General features: G+C 36.5%; 1 protein-coding gene across 2 annotated transcripts in view; it reads right to left on the minus strand.

Annotated features, from left to right (window-relative positions):
- Positions 1–3,663, minus strand: part of LOC128860653 (MOB kinase activator-like 2) — a 99,998-nt gene extending 96,335 nt beyond the window's left edge. The window contains exon 1 of one of the 2 annotated variants that reach the window (XM_054098299.1): positions 3,201–3,663. The gene's annotated coding sequence lies outside the window, so the exon portion shown is untranslated. Of the gene's footprint in view, positions 1–3,169 lie in introns of both variants that reach the window. The other variant, XM_054098300.1, reaches the window with a different exon arrangement.
- Between the last annotated feature and the right edge of the window lie 2,337 nt (positions 3,664–6,000).

The following is a 6,000-nucleotide window of genomic DNA, read 5'->3' on the forward strand; positions in this document are numbered from 1 at the left end:
CACAAATGAAAATTACAGAAAAATAAAGAGCGGATGCTCTTTCGAGCAGCCCAAGACCAATTCCAATGAAAGTTAAAAGTGCGTTGCACGGGGTTTCTCTAACACATAAGCGCGTGTATTCTTTTCTATGCTTTTGTGTTCCAGCACACAGTGACATGACTGTTTCCGCAAGTTTGTTGCTATTCTTCTAGCATCACTAAACCCTGCCTATCATACATTGGTGCTCCACTAAAGGTTTTCTTCGAGGTAATGCAACGATAGATGAGTTCACTATCTGAAGATGTGTATTTTTGGGAAGAAGCGAATTTTTGTGAAGAAGCGACTTTTTGGCATATTGGACACATATTTGGTGATGCACTGTTTGCCTTAGATAGACATGAATTTCATTTGCTGCAATACTCAGAACGTAGTTGTGCCAGTTGTGTGCGAGCCAACTCTAACACTTCATCTACGTCAAATATATCGTAATGTAAAGGTTCCGGTCCAATACAGGCTTGCTCTTTTCCACTCTGCGTTATTTTGAAAATTTCTATAGTATTTCTATTATATTAATTTCTATTAGTAGTAGAATGTCAAAGGCCGACAAAGGCTTCAAGCGAGTGCAGAAAAGCTGCTATTTGAACAACTTTCATTCATTGCAGTACATTTCTATTAGTTTTTGACAGTTGTCGAAGCAAAGCAAACGTTCTTTGGTCCTACACTTTTATTCCTTAATGATTGTGTGGCTGTCAATGCGAATGAATGTCATTCGTACAGTTCACTTGCCGACCCGGAGGTGGCATAGAACGAAAATAATATGGAAAACATTTGCGTGGTGCTTTTCTTCGCAAGGTACCAAAAGTCAATCTAACTTCAATTAACGAAGTTTTCACACAAATCAGGGCCGTTCTTAGTTTCATGTCAAAAACAGAAATTTTAGGGAGCTTTTTGCAGAAAATTGCTTTTGATTGCCGATAGGCAGTTGTGGAATATATGTTTTACACTGTGTGTTAAGCCTGACAAATGTTTAGTGTAAAGGTGGCAAGCACAAGTAAGCATTTTTTACCGTCTTGAGCAGGCACGTTGCTTGAAGGCCAGAAACATCTCAACTGCGTTAAAAAACTCTACAAGGGCTTATTGACAATTTTGGCAATTTATTTGTTTCATATTTAATTTGAATATTTTTTTATCAAAATGTATACAGTTCACTCTCCTACAAAGTTGAAAATTTTGTGAACATTTAAAAATTAATTTTAATTTCACACAACTTAATTTAATTTATATTTAATAACTTTTCATCAAATTTTCTTACTTTTAGTCATACTTTTCAACATTTATAACAAATGCCCGACATTTTTTTTTATATGTCTTTTTAAATTTGCTCAAAGTTTAAAAGTAGGATTTTGTAGAAAAACGAACTACATTTTCATGAAAAAATGCTTAAAATAAATAAAAAATAAATAAATTGTCACGGCTCGTCAATAGGTCCCTGTGTTTCAGTTAATCAACCCTAATCAACCCCCAATTCAACTGTCCTTGTATGCATGAAAACCTTATAATGTTTTCCAATCTTTATCTACCCAAATCTGTTACCCTAATTACAAATACCATTTAATGCTTATCCAATCACTTTATTTCTCATTCCACACTTTACGTCACATTTCATAATTTTTTATAGCAATTTTTCATCCTTCAAATATTCACTTCAATCACACTTTATGACACTCCATTGACATGCATTCGAATTTTTGCCACCCCTGCGCCCCCAGCAGTCGGCCAAACTCAGCCAATACATCCGCCTATAACACAATTCTTATTTGAATGAAAAATCCATTTTCGTAGAGGAATGAAAAATCCGTTTCCTCGACAAACAATCCGATACACACACAGACGCACGTACACACATAGTACAGTACGCCATCCCCATGCACTGCCATGAATGACAGCCAGTTCGCCAACTTTCCGTACATGAGACTTGAACAAGTGGATGGTGATTTGAAGGAAACACGTCAAAGGCGACGTTATTTAATATCTGTGCAATTCAATCAATTTTTAAGTGGCAAGTCGGTATGCATGTACCTGTGGGTAGACCCACAACCTAGCAACCAACCTTATTGTGGGCACAAGTACACAAAATAGTGGTTGAAGGTGTGTGTGTTAGGCGTTGAGTTACAACTCATAGCGTTTCCGACGAATATTTATTCCTCACTTCCTATCCGCAGCAAAAGAATGATGTAAAGTAAAGGAAAGCTGTTGTTACTTGCTGTTAAAACTACCCGGCATTACCAGCTGTATGCAGATTCTTAGTTGAGTAGCCCATTGGATTTTATCGCTTTAAACCGCTTCCACCCGCTGGGGCTGTGTGCCCGAAACCAGCCGCATCCTACGAAAGCTACGTAAATCGTAAATCGTAAATTTGTGCTTCTTTCATTTCTTAGCGCACTGGTGAATATCTAATTTCCTGTAAACTCCACAGACACCACCACACAGAGCCAGCTTCCTCGTCCACAACGACGATAGCAAGAACGAAAATGGATACGATTATTGCTGTGCCATCAACGCCATTGCCTTCTCCAATGGGTTGCTGCTGAGTGACGGATGGCGTATGTGACCGAGTGCCTTACAATTGCATGCAACGAGGCAGTGGCGGTAGCAGCAATCGAGTCTAGTCCAGACTGGATTGAATTGCCGTTGCCCACTGCGAGAGTGGCGCTCAATCGTTTAAACATTTGTATGTATGTATGTATGTATGGGTGTGCACGCAGGCATTTGAATGTATGCACAAGTGCATATGTATTTATTGATTGAATGAGAGTTTTCAAGTGCATTTCTTTGTATGTTGGCTGGCTCCTGCTTTCCTGACTGGCCCGTTGACAGCCCGCTATCCAGCTAGGCGAACCGCTTGAACGCCTGTGGCTGACACAATTACGCCAACTTCTGTTCCACACACAGGCACACACGTACAAAGAGCAAGCTCGAAATTCGAGATCTTGTAGTGGTCACAATTTAAATAAAAAAATATATACATATACACACAAACAAATTTTAGACAATAAAATTAAAATCTAAATATTTGTCCAAAGAAGGAAGCAGCGTTTCCAGTCAGGTTCTCAAATGACTTGAAAGATGAGGGCGATAATGGCGATGATGATGACGAGGATTGTTTGCATATTGGCATACTCAAACACACCTTGGAAAACACACTAAGTTGACTCACTCACTTTTTAAATGTCGTCGAATTTCACAAATTTTGTGACTGTTTAACAATTTTCTTCCGATTCAGCAAATTCTTGCACACTACTCAACATCTGGTTTGCACTTTTCTCACATCACACGAAGAACTTTTCACAAAAAAGCGTTCGAATTGCACTTTACTAAGTCGTCACTCTGTTGTTTTGTCACATAGACGTTCTGCACGGCAGACCGCTTTTCAAAGCGTAAATTGTCGTTTGTGCGTTCGAAAGCCACAACAGTGAAACAGGTCAGGCCTGTAATGTTCGAACGTCCAACTGTCTGTCCGACCGACTCAACGACCGACCGACCAAACTGAAAAAAGCGAACGCACTACTACCGGATTCATCCAGTCCGTCCAAAAGAAATTTTCATACTGAAACAAACAAAATTGTTTGGCTGTGAACAACTGAACTGAACTGTGCTGACGACGACGGCCACGACAACGACGACAACGATGGCAACCACTATGGGAATCATCACAACCAGCCGCTAGCCAGCCACAATAACCATCCGACAGCCACTCGGTACTGCGTTGGTGTTGGTTTAGCATCGGTATCGGCAACATTATGGCCGTCATCGTCTAAACATAAACACAAAGGCAGTGACGGTGACTGAGACGGCGACGGCGACGCCACTCGCCACTATTTATGGCAACGTCTTCTGCGGCTGCTCTGCTAATGACGTTGGGGCGCTGACGTACAGTGATGCAAAATAATAAAGAGATTGGTAGACAATTATAAATGTTTTGGTGGATAATTTTGCAATTTTCAAACTTTTAGAGATTTCTAAAACTTTTATGTTTTGTACACCTGAATGAAGCGAATATTAATTTAAGCTTTTTTGATATTTTTCGGAAAAGGCTGTAATTTGCTTTAAAAGGTAACCACTATGGAAAAAGCGCTCTTGCCAATGAACTCTATAAATTAATCTATTTGCCTATGTATATAGTAAGTATATATTTAAAAACCACTTCTTTGAGAGTTGTCAAATAAAAATATCGAGTTTTCGTCTTCTTAAACAAAAAAAAAACTCGTATTTTGTCTATTCTGTAACGTGTCATAATTTTTTGATTTTTCATATTGACTAATCTTGAACCAGATTTTAGCGGATTGGTAAATCAAAATATCGCAAGTAATACTCAAATATTTGTCTTATGCCTCCCTAGTTTTTTTTCCTTTTTCGGTTGCAAAAAAGCAGTGTAGCCAAGGGCAGTCCAATCATACAAACCTTTCCTCATCTGCAAAAAATGCTTGTTTCAGCAAATATTTTCAGATCCTCACAGATTGTAGGGCGACAGTTTTGTCGAAAAACCAAAATGCCCGTTTGGTACATGCCACCTCGAAAATGGAGACTTGCCCTAACAAGTATTAAATTGTGCACCTATGCCGCAAAATTATAAACAAACTACTAATTTTTTACTACAGCAAAAACCATATAACCCAAAGTTTAACTTTGTACAAAATTTATGATTTTTTCAGACACTTTCGAGTACTATTCCATTATTACAGATTTTCTTTTGCTATGAAGTTCCTCCTCCATTTTATGCTGTCAACTTCCCTTAAGGGCCAGTCGATTATTTTCATTCTGTTAAGATTATTTCATTCTGTGAGCAGAATACTTTATTCGTTTATTCGGCAAAAATGTTATGTACTTATAATTAAAAAGCTGAACAGGCATGAAAAGTAGGGGGAGCTCTGTATAAATCCCCAACCCCTTTCCATTATCCAAAGTGTATATTCTATTTCTATATTATTATTTTATTAAAGTAATCGTATGCTGTAATTTATTCCTTATTATTGGAGAGGAGCTGATAAATTTAATACCAGGAAAATGGCTAACTTTTATTTAATATTGACTTTTTCATCACAAAAATTAGATCTTACCCACTTCGGTTTTTAAATCAATAGAAGGAATCTTTACGTACCTGAAAATAGAAAGAAAATGTGATTACTTAAATACTGAGAGGAAATTATGTTGTTAAAAGGATGAGACGTAAAAATAGTCACTATCAGATACATACATCCCACGACAAATGATAGCAAATCAATATTTTGATAAGTTTGGGCTATTTTTACTTTTTTTATTGATATAGTTTTTATTCCATATTTTTGTGGATGTTCAAAAACTTTGAATATCAATTCCACGGTTTTTAAATAAAATTTCAATAAATATTTTTGGTATGTAGTTTTAAGTTCATTGTGATAAAGAAACCTGGATTTTTATGACTACAGTTAAAAAAAAAACTAAAATTAACATTCAAACAAACAAAAACATAAAACTAGTAAAATGTTGATGCTATAGTTTTAACGCGAGGTGTAGTTGAGATTTTTATTCGGTGTTTAGATCAATATTTTGTACCGGGATAACTGTATGGCTATTAATAAATATTGCGCCAAAAAAATAATAACTAAGTGAATGAAGCAAAATGTATACAATTACTTTAATACATCGAAATTATTTAAAAACAGCTAAAAATTACACGACATAGGCCAGTCATAATAAGGCGTGTATGCGAAATCTACTATAATATAAAGGTGAATGTCTGTACGTTGTCCGCGCATCACTACGAAACGGCAACACCAAATCACGTAAAAATTTTTATACATTCATATTTTCATCCAATGAAAGTTAAAAACATGTTTTATGATGGAAAGTTCAAAAACGGTTTGAGATAGAAAATTAATAAAACTAATTTTGCTTAATATTTTTCTGATTGGTTGTTTTGATTTTATTGAACGAGGCATAGCAACGGATGCCGGGTATTGTAATATTATGGTTATTAATAAA

Source organism: Anastrepha ludens, chromosome 4 (genome assembly GCF_028408465.1).
Source record: "Anastrepha ludens isolate Willacy chromosome 4, idAnaLude1.1, whole genome shotgun sequence".
Lineage (NCBI taxonomy): Eukaryota > Metazoa > Arthropoda > Insecta > Diptera > Tephritidae > Anastrepha > Anastrepha ludens.